Source organism: Chiroxiphia lanceolata, chromosome 3, assembly GCF_009829145.1.
Source record: "Chiroxiphia lanceolata isolate bChiLan1 chromosome 3, bChiLan1.pri, whole genome shotgun sequence".
Lineage (NCBI taxonomy): Eukaryota > Metazoa > Chordata > Aves > Passeriformes > Pipridae > Chiroxiphia > Chiroxiphia lanceolata.
In genome coordinates, this window is record NC_045639.1 from 87,562,403 (window position 1) to 87,585,602 (window position 23,200).

At 42.3% G+C, this 23,200-nt stretch overlaps 1 long non-coding RNA gene across 1 annotated transcript; it reads left to right on the forward strand.

Moving 5' to 3' along the window:
• Nucleotides 1–1,771: 1,771 nt before the first annotated feature.
• LOC116785146 lies at nt 1,772–21,680 on the forward strand. Its single transcript, XR_004356399.1, has 3 exons — nt 1,772–2,011; nt 20,475–20,481; nt 21,671–21,680. It is a non-coding gene; the product is annotated as an uncharacterized LOC116785146 (long non-coding RNA).
• The last annotated feature ends 1,520 nt before the right edge of the window (nt 21,681–23,200 follow it).

A 23,200-nucleotide genomic window follows, 5' to 3' on the forward strand; every position in this document is an offset into this window, starting at 1 on the left:
AGTTTTGATCTATAAAGAGACTCATTGCTGACAGAGAATCAGATTTTTCTACTACATAACTGGACAGCTTATCTAATGGAAGTTGTCCCTGCTCATTGCAGAGAAGATTGGACTAGATGACCTTTAAGTGTCCCTTCTAACCCAAACCATTCTATGATTCTCTTCATGGAATCATAGATTCATTCTCTTGATGAGTTAGGTCTCAAGAGCTCTATTGCCTATTTTGGAATGTAGCAAAGAGGAACATATGGTGAAGCTGGGTGAGTTCTTATTCTAGATGATTAGACCTGGCACTTAAGTTCTTTTGTATTCATAGCAAAGGTGGTTTAAAAGATGTGGGCAGAATTTAGTCTGAGCAAGTCCTATCTGAAATCTGAGCCATGTAATTTGAATCAGACTAATTCCAGGTGTTTTTTAAAGCTATTATTGCATGGTTTGGGTTACTGAACTTTCTAGATACCTGTAACTAGGGTTCCTTGTATGTTTAGAGGTGTCCTTCTCTGCAGATGTGCAGAGAATATATATAATATCTGACTCCTGTTGTTTGAAATACAGGTGGTACTACCCTCTTCATGCAGACTGCCAACTGGCGATTACCTACCCAGTACTGCTAGAACATGACACTGTCCTGAATTTGACTGGAACAAACTTTTGTTTTCACACCTGGAAAAGAATCCTTACCACCATGCTCTTGAGATCTGTCTCTACTGTTGAATTTGATGTAATGCAGACTTCTAAAATCTGCTGACATCAAAGAGAAAAGCAGAAGCAGCAGCTTCTTCTATAGCAAATTGCTCTGTGGTGTGTCCACAAGGCAAGAGTGGTGGTGGTGGTGTTCTGACCAGAGGGTGGTGTGCCTGGCTGGCAGCAAATTATAATTTTTCTGGTCTTGGAAGTATTCCAAGAGTAGCTAGATTGGTCCTACAGGCTTGAAAAAAGCTGTGTTGAAGCATAGTCCAACAAAAAAGTACTCATTCATCCCTCATCCTGTTATGTTGTCCTGCTGAACAAAGGATTTTTCACGCTGTGGAAGCAGTGCAACCATGTGATGTGTGTGGAACCAGCACTGATATGCAAGGTTTTCTGAGCAGACAAATGGTGCCAGTTCCAAGGGGTAACAGTAGAAATCCACATCCTATCAACAGGAGTCCTGCTGCGATGAAGCACGTCTACTTTTTGTTTTAGAAAAAGCTCAAGATCAGCTTCCTGACAAGCTGGCATCCTCCTACAGTGGAGCTGTTTTAATGCCTTTCAGCTGTTTCCACAGATTTCCGGTGCCACTGCAGAAATCATGTGAGGATGGTTCTGTCCCATTCTCTGAGCGATGTGTGAACAGGCCCTGTTTTGACAGGCTTGCTGGATGTGTCTTCACAGTTCCCAGTAAGGCTCCCAGGGCCCCTGCCAAAGACACAGTGATAAGTACGTCATTCAGACTTGGCAAATCTATCATTGGGCTGGATGAATAATGTGGAGAAGGGCTGCTCTTCACGTATGTGAATTTCTGTCTCAAGGAATGCACTCCAAATAGAAATGTTTCCGTATTAGTGTCCTGTTTTAGGCTAATGCCTGAACAACCCTTTGCAGTGGCAACTCTGAGTTGTCCGATATGATGGGATGTTTTGAATTGAAGAACTCATCTCATAAAACACCTAGCATATCACTTCTGATAGTGTTACTTCTAATCTCACTCCATCTGTTTCTGAAGGGCCTTATTTAGATTCACCTACTCATTTTAAGTTAAACATAGAACTTAACTCACTCTTCTCCAATAACAATTTTTTATGCTTTGTGGTTTTGCATTTTTTTTTCAGCCTGTTTTTTTTAAATGCCTTTTCAAGACTGTCATCCGTTCTTGTGGGCGAATGATCTCCAAGTGCTTTGAGGAATCCACTTGGTTTATGTAATAATCCAATCTGGCAAAATCTATTCTCAAGTAGCATTGGAATTGCATTTAAGTAATCTGGTTGTGTAGTTGAATTCTCCTTAGTTGTGGTCTTCTGATGGATAAAAGGTGGTTTGCTTACCTAGTGCCCCATGGTTGCTCTCTGACATGGCTGTATTGTTTGAACTCTTTCCAAAGCCATTCTCAGTGATTCTTTGGCAAATCTTCAACTCTAACTGCAGAGGTTATGCTGCTAGTTGACAGATGTAGTTTTTTTTAATTGCCTTTACATTTTATCACAGCTCATTATTATCGCAGCATCATTATTTTTTGGAATATGCCAATACTTCCAAATCTGTAACGCTCCTGTGTGAGCATTTGCAATTATAAAACTTTACATGTTGGACTTGACTGTTAAATTGTATTCTGGGTGAGAGCTGTTCTCCATACTGGAATGGATTCAGCTGGCTGCTCTTGTTCCTGCTGTTCTGAAGAGGACCCTGCTCTGTAGTCACCTACAGTGGCAGTCATCAACATGCAGGAAAAAAATAAAAACTCTCCAATATGCTCCAGTCAGGAGTTTGTCAGAAAATCTCTGAAGTCATCCAATCCCAGCAAGCCAAAACCAGTTTTTAACTATCCTTAAAGCACTTCTAGTTGCTTTTCTGCTGTAGGGTTAATCTCTTCCAAGAGCAAGTATTGAGCCATATTGTTTGGATCTTATATGTTCATGTGGTTGGTTCTTAGTTATGAAAAATGCTGTTCCACAGCAATGAAATTTGATTTCAGAAAGTTCCTAGGGTGGGAAATGGTTGCCACAGGGGGCTACAGAGGTGGCTTCTGTTAGAAGCTGCTAGAAGCTTCCTGTGTCTGGTGGAACCAATGCCAGCCGGCTCCAGGACGGACTTCCTGCCACTGGCCAAGGCCAAGCCAATCAGGAGTGATAGTAACACCTCTGTGATAACATATTTAGGAACAGAAGGTTGTGCACAGAAAGAATTCCAGCCAGGGAAGAACAGAGTGAGAACATGGGAACAACAAGGTAGACATTAAGGTCAGTGCAGAAAGAGGGGCAGGAGGTACTCCAGGTGCTGGAGCTGAGGCCCCTGCAGCCCGTGGTGCAGACCATGGTGGAGCATCTGTGTCCCTGCAGCCCATGGAGGAGCCCGTGCTGGAGCAGGTGGATGCATGAAGGAGGCTGTGACCCCGTGGGAGGCCCAGGATGGAGCGGGGTCCTGCTGGAGACCTGCAGCCCGTGGAGAGGGAAACTCACACTGGAGCAGGTTTTTCCTGGGTAGGACTTGGGGCCCCTGTGGGGGACCCACGTTGCTACAGCTCATCCGTGAAGGATTGCACCCCATGGAGGAGTGACCTATGGGACAGCAGTCTGGGAAGAACTATTGCCCAAGGGATGGACTCACTCTGGAGAGGTCCATCAAGGACTGTCTCCTATGGGAGGGACCCTATGGGAGCAGGGGAAGGACTCCTCTCTCTGAGCAGCAGCAGAAACAACAACTGACCATAACCCCCATTCCCCGTCCCCCTGCGCCACTAGGGGGGAGGAGGGAGAACATGGAAGGAAGGAGGGGTGGGGGAAGGTGTTTTTAAGACTGTTTTATTTCTCACTCTTTGGCTCTTACCCTCTTAGTAATAAATTTAAGTACTGTCCCCACTTTGAGTCTGTTTTGCCTGTGAAGGTAATCAGTAAGTGACATCTCCCAGCTGTTATTTCAACACATGAATCCTTTGCTGGTTTTTTGCCTCTCTCATCTGTCGAGTTGCAGAGGGAGAGTGAGAGAGTGGTTTTAGTGGGTACCTGGCGTCTGGCCAGGGTCAACCCACTACACTTTAGTAGCTTGCTGCCAAAAGGGATACTCTCTGCATATTCCTGCAGCCTCTAGTACTTGCCTAATCTGTTTGTGAGCTGACTCAGTTTGCTACTGTATTAGCACAAAATAAACAGCAACTAAGGTGTGGAAAGGAGGGAGAAATAACTGCATGGTTGGAGGCAAGGAAGCGATAGTGACTGACCTTCCTAGGACAGCCAGCAAACAGTCACATTGGAAGTCTCTGTAAGAAAGATTGTCCATCCTTGTAAGACTCCAGAAAGACAGCTGTAAAAGCTAAGGTGCTCTAGCACGAAAGAGGGAGGTCCATATCAAGGCTGCAAACTTGGATATTAAGGTGGGTGTAATGCTGTCTTAGCTACTCTGGAGGTCATTTGTCTAGCTAAGGGAGACCTAGGTCTGAGGGAAGTCTGGTCACCAAGGACTTTTTTTCTTGTCTGTTCTCTTTTTCTACCTCTGGCTCTCATAATGCCCTTATCTTACATAATCTTTATTTCTGTACTGGTAGTATTTAGTGCCTTTTTTCCTCTTTTTTTCTTTCTTTCTTTTTTCTTTTGAATCCATAAATCTTTTTGGGGTGTCTTGCCATACCATGACTTGAAATAAAAGTAGTCTAAGTGGCAAGCAGATAACACTACATTTTTCACACAAAGATGCAGCAGATCTCTGGAATGTCTTGGCAGTGCCCAGTTCCCTTCCGTGTGATTCAGGTATCCAGAGAGCAAGAGACTTGCATGGACTAGGGAACAGTTGTCACCTGCAGGAAAAGAAACCAGGTTTTTTTGACAGGTCACCACAAAACAGTTCTTGGACTGTGCTGAAGCACTGCAGTGGACACTTGCTCCTTGAGGGTCCACAAGGAACTGATCAGACAGAGTTGAGCTGGCTGACCTGTCATCACCTGCCTGTTTCTTAAAACATAAGTGCATTTGCACTGTTTGAACAGGGGGGCTCACAGCTCACTATGGAGTAAATCAGGCTCAATTTCATGCCTTAAGGGGGAGCCCAGAATCATCTTTGAGACAAAGGTGAAAGAGAAGGGCTAAATTACAGTAAAAGGTAATCCTGTAAACATCAGAAAACAAGGAAGGACTCATCTGTGACTCAGGGGTCTCATCCATGCATTGTTCAGGCCATCAGAGGATTTACTACATTTTTCTTATACTAGTCTTCACTGAAAGGGTCACAAGGGACTCTGGTGGGCTTGTGGCCGAATCCAGTGAGGAAGTGGTAAAATTTAGCTTTGAATAAAGGTGGAACAGATTAAGAAGATTTTTCACTAAGATACGTTGCTACGTTAAGCCTATTGAACTCTATCCTAAGAAAACATTCCCCTGCTCTGCTGCCTCTGTCCCCCTCCCCCCCACCCCCCAAAAAAAAGGGCTGAGATGTCAGACCCTTTCAGTTATTTTGGGAAAGTCAGTGATGATGTGTCAGAACCCTGGAAAAAAGAGCAAGTCTAGTGTTTCTTTCACTTGTAGAGCTGAAAGTAGTAGTCAGAAAAGGCCAGCCCAGTCAGCTTCCAAGAAAAAATAGTTGAGTAATTAGTTGGTAAGTACCTGGAAGCTTGCCAGCAGATACGTAATAATTGATAGAGATTTACTGAAATCAGTTTTCTACCCTGAGAAAGGTATGGGCATTATGGAGAGGGAAATGCATTTTTATGGTCCTGATGGCATTCTGATAAGTGTTCTCAGGAAACCTACTAGTGGATGAGTGCAGCAGTGATTGGAGAACTGCATTCAGAAGATTAACAGATCATTAATAAACTCAGAAAAATGTGTTGGGTTGGGTATTTCCATCTGTTCTGGATCCAGTGTTATACAACAATAGCATTACAATTGGATGATGAAATGGCATGTAGATTTAATAAACTTGCAAATAGTTTAAGTCTGGGGAGGAGTGCAAGCACTGTAGAATAAAAGAATAAATTGTAAAAAGTTCTGACAAATGACGGGAATGGGTGATGTGATCAGATGGCCAAAATGAAGAACAAATGGCTACCATTTCTGCCTTAGAAATGTCTCTGAAAATTATTGTGCATTGCAGGCTAAACAAGAACAGTTTCTTTTTCGCTCCTCAGCAAATTCCTGGAAACACATAAATGGGTAGCTGACCTGCAAGAACTGTAAAATCATTGTTCCACTTAACGATCCTAAGGCTTGACCTGGAATTCTTCCTGCTGCACTGGGTACTGCATTTCAGAAGCATATGAGCAAATCAGAGAAAATTCTTGTGAGGGTAACAGGAATGATTAGGTGTCAAAATGTGACTTAGAGGGACAGACTGGATGAACTTCTGGAATAACTTTCTAATAGCAAGAACAGTGAACTTCTGGAACTTGTTTAGGAAAGTTATGAAGTCTGTCAAGGAAGATCTTTTTCTAGCATTGTCAAGCCTGTTCTTATGCATTTTGTTAGAAGGAAGGTGTCTCTGTCAACGAGCTGCAAGATCCTGCATTATGCTTCCAAATGCTTAAACTGTTAAAGTCTTGCAGGCATGCTAACCAACACACATTAGAGCCTCTAATTAATATCTGTCATGTGAAAGTCTCTTGTTCATGGGCAATACTTCTAACCTGCTGTTCAAGATTTTCTGGTAGTCTCTCTGTCACTTCCTACAGGTGAGAGTGTGAAGGAGTTTGGAGGCAGGAGTGTTGGACTATATTTTGTAGCATAGTGGTATTTCCATGTTGGTTTAAAGTAGTTACAAGTGTTCCATGTTACGGGTATTTCTGATAGAGTGAAATGTTGTTCACGTCTTAAGCATTGTCAAAATCATGGAAAAACTTTTTGTCAAACTGCAAAGAAGCAACTGCCTGTCAGGGGCCACCGAAGCACAACCCCCTTCCCCAGTGCCTTCTAATTGGAATTTGTGATGGGAACTTGAGATAAAACTATTGTCCAATAGGTCTAGGGAGAAGTAAACAAGGCTCAGCAGGTAGAGGAGGAGAAGGGGTTTGGGTGTGTGATGGTGAAATCTCCACACAAAACCCAAGTAAACTGCCCCCCACCACCACCTCCAGGAGGCAACTGAGAAGGGGTCATAAACCATCAAAGACCCCCAAAGGGCCCCCTGACTCATTCCTGAGGCCTTCCACCACCAGAGGACTGCAGGTGATCCAAGTGAGGCAACAAATCCAGAGCCTGTTGCAAGAGACTGCAAAGCTTTCCTCCCCCACCCTCACCCCCCACCAGGGGAGGTGCCTGGTCATCTCCTGAAAGTATTGGACTCGTGTTTTGGGTGACCCTCACTCCCAAGAAGACCAGAAGAAACTGACCCGAAGGATGCTACCAGGCTCCACAGAGTGGTGATACATTTTCTATCTAATCTCTCTCTGTCCCTCTCTTTCTTCCCTCCCCCCACTCCCTTTTTTCTATTTCTTTCTTTCTGCCTCACATTTACTGTTAAATAAAATCCATATTATTGACTTTGGCATATGGTCTTTTTTGCACCTTAATTCAGGCAGAGGCATCTCTAATAATTTTAATAACTGCATCATAAGTGTTTTGGAGGCTGAATTCACACTATAGAAGGAAGTGGCCCATTTGACATTAATTCCCCATTATAGTGGTTTGTACAAGTAATTCACATTTTTTCAAGTATTGTCAAGGAGCAGATGGAAAAAAAGATTCCAACTCTAACTTCTGTTGATATCTCTTTAAGAGGGAAGAACAGGGCTGAATATCCACTGCTGGCGTCTGCCAGACAATGAAGATAAATTGGGTCGAAAAATAGATCTTTGAAAAGCTGTAAATCAGTTTCAGTGACATAAAGTCACTAATGGAAACAGGCTAGTTTGGGGCAGAATTTCTGAAAGTTAAGCAAATAATTTAAACCAAATCAAAATGTGACAATGTGCTGCAGTTAAGTGATATACCTTCCCTCTCCCTCCCCATCCCCCTGTTTAATAGCGCTCATGTTCCAGTTTTCACATGGGAACATTGATAGTAAGAGCTATTCAGTTAAAGATAGCAAGAAAATGTTACCCATATAACCAAGTGTAGAAGAAAAATATAGAAAAATGCTGTAGATGAAAATGCAACTGATTTGATGACTTACTCTTGACAGGTTTAACATTCATCTTTGCTGTCTGTGCATTGCTTAAAAATAAGCTTAATTATATGTTCTAGGGAATTGAGTTTAAGCTATTTGATGACTTTTTTGACTCTTTATTGTATCCCTATGAAAGGCACATAATGACATTTTCCATCTTTTCTGGAACTTCTTCTCTTCAGGACCCTGATCTTCATCAGTTCTAATATAAAATAATAGATAAAGAACACAGATATCTGTGAGTGTGGGTCAGACCAAACATTTGTCTAGTCCAGGATTCTGAAAGCTCAGGGATAGAGATAAAAGTGAGGTGTATGTGTAGTATGGTTTTCTGAAACATCTTCTTAACATCCAGTGGTTTATTTGATCTTGCCTTTTCTCTGCTTTTCCAGCCAGAATTCTTGCCTTCTTTGTCTTTTCACTTTCTTTGCTCTTCCTCTTGTGACTTTCCTATATTGAAAGTTCTTGGTGATTATTAGCAAGGAACAACATCTGCCTTACTTTATCCTGGATGGACTTTCTCATTCGAGTCTCCTACACTTAGTAATTTGAACCCATTTTTATTCCATGTGCTTATTTTTTTCAAGTTTCAAGCTGCTGAGCAGATCATGAATTCTTGTCCATTATCTGTTAAAGGATTCTTTTTTCCCCGGTGGTTTTACTGTCATTCTTTAGGAATTGGAAAAATCTCACCCTGCCCCACCATAATCTTATCCTTGTCTCCTAGCTATCCTTACCCGAAAATTTGTTTTGAAGCTGCATTCTTAAAATATGTGCTCTTCCTTTACTGCCTAACTAAACGTGCATTAGTAGTATCATTCCATAGCCATTTGCATACAAGTTTACTTCTTACTGTCATCCTCAATTAACTTTTTTTTTCCCAATTTATGTGAATGAACGCTATGCAAACCTTTTTCTTTTCTCCATTTTGGAAGAGGTAGTCCAGTATTTTTTACTCTAAGACATTGATGAAGAATCTTTACTGTATTGCACTTGTTTCCACAATGAAGATCTAGGTACTAAATTTTTACTAGGTCAAGCACTTCAGAATTTTTCAATAGGTACTAAAAAAAAACCAAATTACCCACATTTATCTCATCTTCCTGATTTGGTGCTCTGAAGTGGTCCCTTCATGATGAAGTCCCTATCATGATGAAGGGCATGGGTTTTTGATTTTTCTTTTCCTTCCCTTCCTTTCATGTCCCTTATTTTTATTGGCTTGGACATAATGCCAGTCCAATGTAGCTCTATGGTATTTGGTTGGTTTACAGCATAAATGGAGTGTTGTTATAACCTCATCTTCTGTTTAGACATGAGTAATAGTAATTAGAGAAAGTGATGCATGGGGATGTGGATTGGGTATGACTGTAGGTGAAGTCCTTGTCTGGAAGATTTGGGTTTGGCTTTCCCTTTGGTCTTACTTTAACCATAGCCTTGTCCTCAGATATCCCACTTTTGTGTTCTGTCTTTCGGACTGGTGGCGTTCTTAGCCAGAGTTTTAGCCTCTGCTACCTGAGTAGAAGTTATTCTACTGTATTAGAATAAATAGTTATTGCCTCTTTTAGTAGTGTCCGTGGCCCCTTGCGGTAAAATCTGTCTTGCCAGCCTAGCTGCAGTGGGCTGACCATGGCCAGCATCAGCATCCAGCCAGTTGCCCACTTTCTTCCCTCAACCCTCTGTAGCAGGATGGGAAAGAGAATCAGAAAAGCAAAGCCAGGAAAACTTGTGGCTTGAGATAAAGATAGTTTAATAAGTGAAAAATATCTGTGCACCGAAGCAAAATAATGAATTTATTTATTAGTTCGTATCAGTAGGCAGATGTTCAGCTGCTTCCTGGTCAGCAGAGCTTCATCACGTGTAACCGTTATCTGGGAAGACAAAAGCCATAATTGGGAATGTCCTGCCTCCTCCTCTTTCATTACTGTCATATGGTATGGGATATCGCTTTGCTCAGTTGGAGTCAGCTGTCCTGTCTGTCCCCTCCAAATTCTTGCCCACCTACAGCCTCTCGCCAAGGAGCAGCATGAGAAGCAGAGATAGCCTTGGTGCTGTGCAAGTATAGCAGAGCGAACGCACTGGGGTGCAATAAATGCTCTTTTAGTTACAAATCCAAATGATCATGTACTTCAGATCCAAATTGGAAAAGTAATTTATTTGCATCATTTATCTTTACAGTTGATGGTAAAAATGAGTTGTTAATTTCTGAGAGGTCTGATACGCATGGAGGACCTAAAGGGGCTGGTGTTGGTGCAAGCATGTTGACCTGGCTGCCAATAGAACATACTGTGCAATGACTGTGTCATAAAACTTGTGCTGGCAGTAAAGCATCCCTTGGCCTTTTCACCTGTAGGGTGAAACAGTTTGTGTTTGACCTGTTCAGAACCTCTCTGGGATCAGGCTCCAAGAATCCATAGGGCTTACAAGAACCCTTTAGCTGTTTTTTTTTAGCTTTCTGTATGTAACATTTTGCTGCATGGTGTCTTACTGTCAAAAGGATGGACAAAAAATCCTTGTCCTTTCAGCCTTGCACGGATATGCAGTTGTACTGTGCTTGGAGAACTGCTGAGGAAGTGGGAAAAGCCCTCAGTCCAAGGCAAGTACTGACACCTTGTCCTCTGTATCCTGCCTGAATTAATTTATTACCTTACGATGCTGACACAAATACTTTCTCTTTTGCCTTAGGTTGTTATGGCTAAAATCTTTTTATGTGTCTTAAAGTGTGTCAGGTTCTCAAACTGTTTCCCATGGGCACCCTAAGTTTTCAGGAAAAAATGATACGTTGTATATGACTGACTTTGGCACTTGTTATGGATGCCTGTTTTGATCCTAATGGGAAAGCAGGCAGCTGTGTGTTCTGTTCTTAAGTTACTATCCCTATTCACTTTGCAAGGATCTAAAGTATGTCATTCAAGGCAGTGTAAATCCACACCCCGTACTTGGTGCTGGAATGCTTGAATACAATAACTTAAATCTCTGGACGGCACCATTAAGGATTTTACTAGTTTGTGAAGAAACAGATGAGTGGCCACATCCTTTTGTTGCAGCTGCCAGCACAATAATTTCAGAGTATCATTTACTGAAGGGTCAGGACCAACAATGCAGAAATTAAATACCAGAAAAAATGCAGCCTGTTTTGCCATGGCAGCCTGGCCATTCCCATGTCTCATGTGCTGCTGGATGCCTCAGAGCAATTTAACTGTGTATTCTGAGTTGCTGAAGTGACAAGGGATAAAAAACAGTAGTTGACATACTTTCTTCTATTTGTATGGAACTTCACCACTGCAAATTAAGATCCAAATGTTCATTTCAAAGCCATGCCATGTACACAGCTCTTTCTTTATAAGTTCTGTTCCTTGAGCCTTTTAAAGTATTTGTGCAGGATGACTAATAACATTCTCATTAAATTTTTCTTATTGCTCTCTAAAGACTTAGTCTGAAGGCTAGTATTAGTTTGCTTTGTTTGAATGGGTGTTACAGCTAAATTTTTTGCTCTCTTAAGTGAAGAGAGCAAACTGATTTTTCATTATACTGAAAAACTGTCAAATGTGCTCAGTTCCTGTTACTCTAGGAATTAATGAACAGCAGAAGACTATAATTCTAACCCCCTTTCATTTCTTCTTGGAATCCCATTTTATTGAAAGAGAAAACAAGATAATGTTTTGATTCCAGAAAATATTATCTGAAGGGTCAGGCCAACAGGCCAGCTTCATTTTCCTTAAAAAGTGTGATGACAACAGAAAATTTTCACATGGAAAGAGAGAATAAGCCTGGTTTTTATGTCTCCTGAGCATCAGTTCTTTTCCTGAAGGCTCAGCTCTGATTCCAAGATTCACGATGATCTTAAAATGTCATGCAGCATTATTCTACACAGACCTCATGTAGGAATCTGCTGCAAGTTAAATGCAACTCCCATCAGCTGTTTCTGCTCTAGTTTTAGGTGCAAAAGTAAACCCCAGCACCTTCTCGTAGGATTTGGAAATCAAGTGTACTTGACCTCATATGTATACACTGGGTTTTGGATAAGGCATTGAAGTAAGAAGACTGTGGAATAATTGTATTCTGTAGTCAATTTCAAATCAGTTTGAGAAGGGATTTTGTATATCACAAAGCAAGAAGTGATCAGAACATCTATAATTGAAGATAATTTTCCTTGATCTTCTAACTGAAAAATAACATAGCAATTTCACTGGCCAAAAAGCTTCAGTCTTCAAAAGGAGAGAGAAAAACATCCCAAACATTCCAAAAGAGTACAGGAAAATTTAGAAACAAACACTAATGTTTGAAATGCCCACATGGTTGAAGGGCAACAAACATGAGTAAGGGACTGAGGCAACTTTCACGTGAGAAAGGATTGAGAAGAGAAAGCTTAGGAGGATCAGGAAGATACATCAATGTATAGGAATACCTGAACGGAGGGTACAAAGAGGACAGAACCAGACTCTTTTCAGTAGTGTCCAGTCACAAGACCAAAAGCAATGGGCACAAACTGAAAGTTACTATTTTTTTTTAATGTGTCCCATTGGCTCTTGAAAACTCCTTTTGTCTGCTTGCATTCTCTGTCAGTTCTCACTTTGGACCTGATTCATCATCTGTTTAGTCTCATGTTTTATCCTCTACTTGAGATAAATGGTCTCCTTCGGTGCTAATATCTTCATGCTCAATGTCAATCTTTCCTTAGTGACCTTGGTGAAATATGTGAGGAACCCATGGCTAGCTGTCAAGTGCTCATGACAAGTGCCTATATATACATTTATATATATATATATATTCCTGTATATGTTAGCCATTATAAATGCTTACATGTTGGCCTAAATGCCCCCACAGCCTTCCTGTCCTCATCTCTACCTATAACTAGATTTACTTGATGGTTGACTGTAAGTGCTGGGAATGAGAGTGCGCTCCTTTAATGGCTTTTTGAAATGTCAGCAATAATGAAATCCAATCATGATCTACATCTCTCCGGATTCCTATAGCACAGACAAATGGCTTCTGCTCCTATATTGCTGAGTCCCACAGTGCAGGGATTTCTATTTTTAAGTAGAAATTAAGCAGAAGCCCACATATATTTGCTCACTAGTAAGTAAATGACATCCTTTTTATTTAAATGGGTTTTTTCCTACCTTGTTCACATCTTTCATTGTTATAGATTATTATAGGCTTTAGATTAAGGTATTAATAATACAGTTGGGTTTTTAAGGTCTCCAGCAGAAGTGATACAAAAATATGGTACTTTGCAAAAATCTATTTGTAGCAGCTCCTTAGAAGCCATGTGTGAGAGGACTATTGTCATGCTGAGAAACTCTACCTGAATACTGATTTAAGAATTCTCCCCAGCACTTCCTTTTCTGTTGAGAGTGTAGTTTCAGTCTAAACCACCACTTATATAAAAAACCAAAAACAATAAATTGTTTTTCTATCACAGGTTTGGCTATTTGTGCTTTCAGCCATATTTCATATCTCCATTATTGCACCAGAACTTCTGAATGTTAAGAACAGTATTGGCTTTGGGGAATTAATCCTTCTTTTTAGTGAATACCATTTGAGACTTCAGGAGTTCTGGATTTGTTTTTTTTTTTTTTAATTGAAATAAGTGATATGTATACAATAAATGATTCAGTTTTCTTTTCAAAAGACTATTTGAGCACTTGCAAGGATCAAGCCACATTAAATGAACCAAGATTTCCTGTTATAGCCTTAGTAGTTTATGTAGGCATGTCTCCTTCCCTGCTCCAATAGCAATGAAACAGGCCAAAAAAAGTGAAGATTAAACAGGAAAATATGTTTATGTTTTTTCTTCACAATTCTAGCAGTTACTTGGCTATTTTTTCACTTGGAAATTGTATATTCAATTAGCTATGAATTTTGAAAGACAATTGCTTAATCTTCATCTGTTCCAATTCTGGACACAAGATGCTTGTTAACTCTATTTGATACTCAGTTGTCTGGCTTAGATTTGACATCAAAAGTTATTGTTTAATGTGTAGGGTGAAGTGTTTACTTGTTTAAAAAAAAAAAAAAAAAAGAAGTCTTCCATTTTGGTTCCCCTCTCAAAATATAATCTGAGTCACACTTTTTTTAGGATGCCTGAGGAAAATATTTTTTCTGAAGAAGAATCTCTGTAATATTCTCTTCTACAATATATATTTTCTTTGTATTTTTAATACTGGAGAAATCTCTGTTTTGTTTTAAGGTACCAGTTTTTGCAAGTCTTGTGTGTCCTGAATGCAACTACTGTGTATACTCACCCCACCTACACATGAAGTTGACACAGCCTAGAAAGTTCATCTTAACAGTGCATGAGGTCACAGCTGAAAGTGTCATGGTGGCATCTAAAACACACATTAGTACAGTTCAGTATCTTTATTTTACCATTTTTTGATGATTGATTTTTTTTTTAAATTGGCTGACTGACAGTGAGGGATCCCTATCATATATTTGTGTGCAAAACCAATCATCTCCTCCAGCTCCTGTGGGAATGATAACATAATCCTTGAGAAATCAGATTTGTAATTTGGGTATATACAGAAAGTTAAACTCATTAAAATAAATAAAATATAAGGAAATTTCAAGGTAACATCTCCAAAGAGCTAAACTATGATTTTTTGGCTGGTCTTAACGTCTAGAGTTGAAGATGGTCTTGTTTGCAAGTAAAAATGCTACCTTTTGTCATGAATCATAGAATCATAGAATATCCTGAGTTGGAAGTGACCCACAAGGACCATCAAAATCCAGCTCCTGGCTTGGCACAGGACAGCCCCAAGAATCACACCATCTGCCTGAGAGCATTGTCCAAAGAGTTCTTGAACTCTGACAGGATTGGTGCTTGACTGCTTCCCTGGGGAGCCAGTTCTAGTGCCGAACCACCCTCTGGGTGAAAAATCTTTTCTTAATATCCAACCTAAACCTCCCCTGACACAGCTTCATGCTGTTCCCTCAAGTCATGTCACTGCTCACCACAGAGATGAGATCAGTGTCTGCCCCTCCTCTTCCCCTCTCGAGGAAGTTGTAGACAACATGGTTTATTCAACCCGTCAATCAAACTACCCAGTAAGATACAAATCTGGTCTCTGACAAGGGTCCATGACAAGGGAAATACCTTATATGTAGTCAACATTCCTTATAAGTGTTTTTGCAATCAGTTGCTTAAAAAGTGAGATTTTTTTTTGTTGCTTTCAAAAAGGATACCAGAGGCCATCGTAAATGATGTGGAACCTTTAAATTGTGGTCCTGATAATTTTAGAAATTCAGAAGCTCCACTGAATAACTTTTAACAGCTAGTTTTAGCAGGACTTTTCTGAATTGGCAGTAATCCAACTTCACTGACTCATGGTCTTAGAAAGTGCTATGGATGATTTGTCTAATGGCCCAGCATAGTGCTGCAAAGCAGAGTAAATCACAGCGTGTGAGACTTGGATGTGTGACCAATGTGTTTTGTTCACTGGGTCAGTAAGTAATTAAAGGGAAGATTCAAGCCCTGGCACACAACCCAAGCTATCCTGAGGGAGAAAGGTATTGCCACCACTAAAAGCTCTATCAACCTTCAAATGTTTTCTTTTTGTCCCCTAATCTCATCTACACAAAGCCTTGCATTAACTGCAACACTTGTAGGAGTAATTTCTATTCACAAGTACAAAACCAGAAAGATCTGAACAGTTTGCACATCCTGTTATCCAGCATCGTAAGTCTTCCTTCATCTCCCTTTTCTGTCTTCTGTTTCATTTACTGACATACAAAAGAAAAAAATCTTTGCTTGTCTGTATGTGTGTATACTTGTCCTAGTTAGAACAGCTGGGACGAGTTCATCACTGTGTGGGTGTAACCCAAACTGTGCATTCTACATGCGCATTTCCCACAAACTGTTAACAACAGATCATTTGCAGCTGCTGCCCAGAGCACAGCTGGCCCCCCAGGCTATAAGCTGAGTGTTAAGAGACCTGTGAGACAGGAGGATGCTCCTGTCCTCACACCCACGACTCACAATCACCCATTGTGGAACTCCCCACTCTGGGGGAGGTACTGGGCATTCCTGCCTGAACCTGAGGGTACATACTCTTGAGGTTTTGGGACTTCTGGTACCATTCGTTGGATCCAGAGGAGGACCAGAACCTTGACTGGACTGCAACCACCACTCTCGACCAGACTGCAACCACCACCCTTGACCAGACTGCGACCAGCACTCTCACCAACAGGTTTTCCCCCTCCTTTTACTTTGGACTCAGGGGGACCATGTGGGGGTCAGCACGGAGGCCAACGAACATGACCACCATTCTGTTCATGCCCCAGGGTGCTGGGTTATACGTCTGGGTTTTGTGGGTTAAAACCAATTACTTGTCCATATAACTGTATTATTGTATTATTTTTTATTAAATTGTAACTCTAACTTGTGGTTTCTTTTGAGTTGGGTTCATTTTTCCTACTGGTTCACCTTTAAACCAGCACAACACTTTTGGGAATACTTGGATAATTCAGATAAGGAAGGTGACAGAAAGAAAGTTCCTTTCAATTAAGTATATTCTTGAAAAGTAAAATGTAAGTTTTTCCTATCTGTACAGAAATCTAAGGAAAGCTGTGTTATATACTTTTTTCTGTGACAGTTGTTTGATTACATTTTGAATGCTCAATTAAAGCATATACCTGAATGGCAAAGGGAATAAGAAAGGCCTTTAATATTCTTACCTAGGTTTCAGGTTTTATGTGACTTAAAGTGGCTTTTAGGCTGTAAATTAGACAAAGGAATAATTCAATTATGAATGCCAACTGTAGAATTTAACCAACAGCAGTAAATAGTGGACCCTACTTGGATGAACATTTTAGAAGATAGCTACACCTTTTTTTAAATAACTTGTAGGAATAGATTAACTGCAGTGTTAAACTTTATGATTCAACTAATGTCTTCAGTCTAATACAGCAGGAATAATCCACAAGTGGAGGTTTTAAAATGAAAATGTATAGTGTTCTGAAAGAATGGCCATACTCTTACAGCTAGTCAAAATGGGCAATAGAAGCCTGGTATAGATCCAGGAAAACCTCCCTAGTTCTTGACTGCCAGAAGTAGAGGAACCGATGTCACACTAAACCTTTTTCTTCTTTTACCTGAGCATGGAGAGACTGCCTGTTATAGGCTATAAATCCCAGGAGGGAATTTTTCCTTCCCTTGCCCCCCACTGTAAGAAAGACAGAGTCCGAATGGAAAAGGGGGCAATTACCTTTACAAAGGGTCTAACCAGCTGAGTTGTATTCCTAACTGATGGCCCATCAGAGGCTGGGGGGAGAGGGGAGGAGTTTTTAGGGGGGTTCCTAGCTCTCCTCAGAAGGGAGAAGTCAGTTTGCTGGGTTCTTTCTCTGGGACAGAGGCGGGGTAGCTGTCTTTGTCTCCAGCTCGGATCTGCTGCGTTTTCATCAGAGAGTTTTTGTGCGAGACACCATCATCTGAGGACAACAGTGAGTTCCGTGGGGGTGGACTGCTTTCCTTTCCCCCTTCTTCCATTGAGGGAAGGGTCCCCATTTTCTTTTCGGTTTCTCCCGTGATCCGAGATCACCCCCCAGACCCCTCCCCGCGTGGTGACCGCCAGAGCACAACAGCGCCCCCTGCAGGCCAACACAGAGCACTGCAGGCTCTGCACCTCCAGCGATCCAACAGCGCCCCCTGCCGACCGTGATTAGAACTGCGCTAAAAGACGGGGAAGTATTCAGACCTTTTCTTTTGTTTGAAGGGGACTTTTGGGTACAGGACTATTGTCTAGTTTTTTGTGTGTTCTGTTACTGTTCTTGCCAACATACATATATCTTTTAATAAACAGTTGTTATTTCTTCTGGTTTTTTCCACACTTCCTCGATTAAAGCCCCTTAATTTTGAATTTACAGTTGCTGAGAGAGAGGAGTTTGGTTTGTCTCATAACTCATCCTCCTTAGCAAACTTTCCAATCTCTTCAAACTGAGACACTGCCCTTTATATTTTGACTAGTTTCTCACAGGGAAAGTTTGCCTCTGTGTCCAAGAAAAAAAAGAATAGAGCATACAGTGTCTAGTTCTTTTCTGCAAAACTTCTTTATCATTTCTCTTTCTGGATGCTCTTTGTTCCAGCAAGGTTAATCAAGCATTGACCGTGTGCCACAGAGCCCCGGGGACCCTGGAAGCCCCCACGCCGCGTGCCGCGGAGCTCTGGGGACCCCAGAAGCCCCTGCGCCGTGGCCATGGAGCTCCGGGGAGCCCGGCCCCCAGGCGCGGCCACAGGCGGCCGCTGCCCTGGCACCGGCAGGAGAAAGGAGAGAGAGGGGGAGCCTCACCAGTGGGTACTGCACCCCCGTGGAAGAGGAGAGGGGAGCTTCGGAACACACAGAGGTTTGCCGTTCCAGGTTTGGGGGAGGGGAAGGGTGTCTAGCAGGCCATGGGGGTCCTTGGACTCTCAGGAGAGTGAGTGGGGCAATCCTGTATGAAATGTTGCAGGTGAACAGTGCACCTGAAGATATGTGGTAACACAGTGGGGGAAGGATGAAGTCAGGGTGGATAGTGGGTTCTTTTAGAGTGATGGGGGTCCTGGCCGGGCTGGGGCCTCGAAAGGCACCCCAGCCTTAGATGGGTACGGGGGCCAGAACAGTTTGTTTGTTTGTTTGTTTTAGGCTCACCTGTGGCTACTGCCCAGGTTCAGCATGTTCTGGTTATATTTACTTGGCTTTGTTACATCCTGAAAGGGTGGTCAGGACAAAGGGTTGTTCCTGGGTATTTCCTTGTGATCGTATATAGATAGGTATGGATCGTATATAGACAAGTAGGAAATGAAAGACTTGCCTAAATCATTCTAGTAGGAATGAAGCCTGTGTACCCCTATGTGGTTGCAAGCTATGCTGGCGATGGTACACGCCTTTGCTAGGGTCGCCCATGCCAGACAGGTCAAATCTGTAGGGCCAGATACAATACATCCTTGGGCAGGATGAGCTCATTAGCCTTCTGGCAGTCATCCTAGGAGAATGACAACTCTAATCCTGAACCGGGGCAGATGGAGCTTGCTTAGCCCTGTAAGGCCATCCATCTAAGACAAGGTCACTCTGATTAAACCTACATCCTGAGGACCTCGTTGCCACCGTCCAAGCTCGCTTGGCCCTGGTAGATGAACCTTAGGATTAAAGAATGGGTTCAGTTCTGCGCCTACTGCATCTCACCTAAAAAATCCATTGTGCAGGCTTGAAGGCTTTACCCACATTCACAAAGCCCTGTAGCGATGGGCAAGGGTCGAAACGGCAGGTGAAAGGTGCACTGGAAGCCGCAGACCCAACCCTGCATGCAGGCAGTTCAGGATATTGGTCATTTGAGACTGACCAGAGATGACAGTCCCTTGGGGCAGCACCCTGAACGACCAAGCAGCCTTTTCAAGGACAGCACTGCTTGCTCCACTCAGAGAGGGGCCTAGAAAAGGTGGCCTAAACAAAGCTCATTTCCACCTTCACCTGGTTGGTTAACCGCAGACCAACGGGCATCTTCTTCCAATGCGGTCACACAAAGATCAAAAGACAAAGGCATGCACCTGCCTCCAAAGGTGTACCTAAATTAACTCTAGCATGCTGGAACATCAGAACCATGTTCGATTCTGTGAATAGTGGACGTCCTGAGCATCATTCTACCCTAACTGCCCATGAACTGGCTCATCTCAACATCAACATTGCTACTCTCAGTGAAGTTCGCCTTCATGAGGAAGGCAGCCTCAGAAAACATGATGCCAGTTACACACTCTTTTGGTCAGGCAAGCCCAGAACCGAAAAGCATATCTCAGGAGTTGGCTTCATGATCAAAAACTCCATTGTTCCTAAGCTCGAAAATCTGCTGACAGGTCACTCTGACCGCATTATCTCCCTGCTCCTTCCACTACACAACAAGCAACATGTTGTCATCTTTAGTATATATGCCCCAACTCTCCAAGCTGACCCTGCTGAAAAAGATAAATTTTACACCGACCTGCGCCGCCTTACCCAAAAGGTGCCTGCAGATGATAAGACATTATCCTTGGTGATTTCAACGCCTGAGTAGGAAAGAATTTTGAAGCCTGGAAAGGAATATTAGGCAAGCATGGTGTTGGAAGCTGCAACGATAATGGTCGACTTCTGCTAGAATTCTGTGTGGAGCAACAGCTCACCATCACTAATACTATCTTTCAGCAGAAAAATAGTCTGAAGGCAACCTGGATACACCCCAGATCTAAGCATTGGCACCTCATTGATTATGTCTTGGTGCAATGGAGAGATGTCCATGATGTCCTCCATACCCGCGTGATGCCCAGCACAGAATGCCAAACAGACCATCGGCTTGTGCGCTGTAAACTCAACTTCAATCTTAAATCCAAACCTAAAATGGGCAGTATCCCAAGGAGAAGACTCCAAGTTAACAGTCTCCAATCAGCCACAGTGAGAGAAAGATTCCAGACAAACCTTCAAACTAGGCTCAAAAACCATTCCATAGATTCTACAGATTCCTCTCCTGAAACAATTGGGCACCATATTAAGAACAGCATCCTGCAATTCTCTGAAGAATCGTTAGGGTTCTCCTTCAAGAAGAACAAGGACTGGTTTGATGAAAACAATCAAGAAATCCAGGATTTGTTGACGAAGAAGAGAACCACTCACCAAGCACACCTTGTACTGCCATCCTGTCATGCAAGAAAAACAGCCTTTTGTCTTGCATGCAGCAAGCTCCAACAGAAACTCCGTGACATACAGAACAAGTGGTGGATCAATCTAGCTGAAAAAACACAATTATACGCAGATACGGATGATCACAAAGGATTCTCTGAGGCCCTGAAAACAGCATACCCGCCTACATACCAGGTCCAAAGCCCCCTACTCAGTGCTGATGGTCAAACACTTCTAACAGGTGAAACCTCCATTCTGAATCGATGGTCTGAACACTTTCAGAGTCTTTTCAGTACCAACTGTGTAGTCCAAGACTCAGCAATTCAGTCCATCACACAACAACCAGTGAAGCACAAATTGGATACTGCCCCCGCTTTAGGAGAAACCCTCAAGGCCACACAGCAGGTGAAAATCGGCAAGACAGCTGGGGTTGATGGAATTCCACCCAAAGTCTGGAAACATGGGAGCCTTGCACTCCATGCTAAATTTCATGAGTTTGTGGTGCGCTGTTGGGAACTAGGCGAACTACCATCAGACCTTCGTGATGCAGTCGTCATCACCTTGTATAAGAAGAAAAGAATTAAATCAGACTGCTCAAATTACTGTGGTATTACTCTGCTTTCCATTGCTGGCAAAATCCTGGCAAGGATACTCTTGAGAAGGAATTCTACCTGAAAGCCACTGTGATTTCAGAGCCAACAGGAGCACCACAGACATGGTATTTGTTCTCAGACAACTGCAAGAGAAGTGTAGGGAACAGAACAAAGGTCTCTATGGTGAGGTCTCTCTTTGTTGATCTCACTAAAGCTTTTGATACTGTGAGCATAAAAGGCCTATGGCAGATCTTGGAACGTTTAGGTTGTCCCCCCAAGTTCCTTAAAATGATCATCTCACTCCATGAGGATCATCACGGCCAAGTCAGATATGGCAACGCACTTTCTGAGCCCTTTCTAATTACCAATGGTGTGAAACAAGGCTGCGTTCTTGCTCCAACCCTATTCACAGTCTTTTTCAGCATGATGCTCCAAAGGGCTATGGCACACCTTGGGGATCAGGACGGTATCTACATTCGATACCATACTGATGGAAGCCTATTTAACCTAAGGCAACTGAAGGCCCACACTAAGACCTGAAACCATCTTGTCTGGGAGCTGCTTTATGCTGATGACACCGCCCTTGTCGCCCACACAGAAGCAGCCCTGCAGCGTTTAACATCCTGCTTTGCAGATGCTGCTGAGCTCTTTGGGCTGGAAGTCAGCTTAAAGAAGACGGAAGTTCTCTATCAACCTGCACCTCAGGAAGCCTTCCACCATCCCCATATCACCATTGGCCAGTCAGAGCTTAAATCAGTCCAGCAGTTTAATTACCCAGGTAGCCTCATCTCCTCAGATGGTAAGATTGATGGGGAGATAGACAACAGGTTAGCAAAGGCATATAGTGCTTTCGGAAAGTTTCACAAAAGAGTTTGGCGAAATAAACACCTGAAAAAAAAGTACCAAGATCAGTGTTTACAGAGCCATAGTGCTGTCTACTCTCTTATATGCTTCCAAATCATGGGTCATCTGCCGCCACCACCTGTGTCTCCTAGAACGCTTCCATCAACGCTGCCTCCGCACAATCCTAAACATCCACTGGTCAGATTATATGACCAATACATCTGTTTTAGAACAAGCAGCAGTCACAAGCATTAAGGCCATGTTACTGAGAACACAGCTGTGCTGGGCAGGGCACTTCTCCAGGATGAAGGACCACTGCCTCCCTAAGATCTTTCTTTATGGTGAACTTGCCACCAGCTGCCGAAGAGAAGAGTAGACACTTCCTGTGTGAGTGGTTTTATGCAAAGGTAGAGAATAAGTTGTTCATTGTCTTCCACTTTTTAAGAGGCCTGCCTCTTGGTGATAAATAGAGCTATTTCACACTGTAAAGCTGGTACTGAGCAGGACTGACTTCTTACAGATATGTTGTTTCAAATATGTAAAGGCTTTTCCATGATCCTCTGTCCATCAAGTTTTAGCTCTCCATTGTTGTTATTCCTTATGGTAGTTAGGGAGCCGAGTAGGGTTTTGGCATTATTATCAGTTACTCAATCCTGTATTAGATTTCAGTAGATTTGTGTGGTGAATCCGTAGGCGTTTCCTCTTTTTTTTTGTTTGTAGAACAAAGTTCCTTAACTCACCGTCTCCTTATCACACAGTCCCTTACAATATGCAGAGTAGGTTTGATTCTGGACAGTCTCTCTCATAGCCCTATGTGCACTAAGGAGAGTTGGAGTGTTTCCTACTCTGACTGTGTGACTTTACCCTTATCCAGTGAGGTGAGGACGGTGAGAGAACAAATTCATGTCATCCTTTTCTTGATGTCATAGATGCCTCAGTGAGCCTGTCTTCTCAAAGCTTGATTTCATTTTGCACTTTTTCAAAACAAAATCTTCATGCAATCTGTTTAAAGATGTTTACTGTTTCTTGGAGATTATAATAGAGCCTCCAAATCGCTGTAGTGTAAGATGATGCTGGCATTGTTTCATGGATAGCATGGATTTGAATTATGATAGCACGTTCTCAGTAAATGATTTTTAATTCTTAACAAGCTTCACTTGACGTCATTTTTGTCATCAAAATTAGAAATAATTAAACCAGAGAAGATTCTTTTTCAGAGTATTTCCTTAGTCCTCATTCACTTGCACTTACATCGTCAGTTGAAAATCACCCATAAAAGAATGAGTGAAATGTGGAAAATTAATTCCACAGAGCTCCTAAGGATGACCTTCATAGTGAGGTTCTTTAAGAAACAGAAAA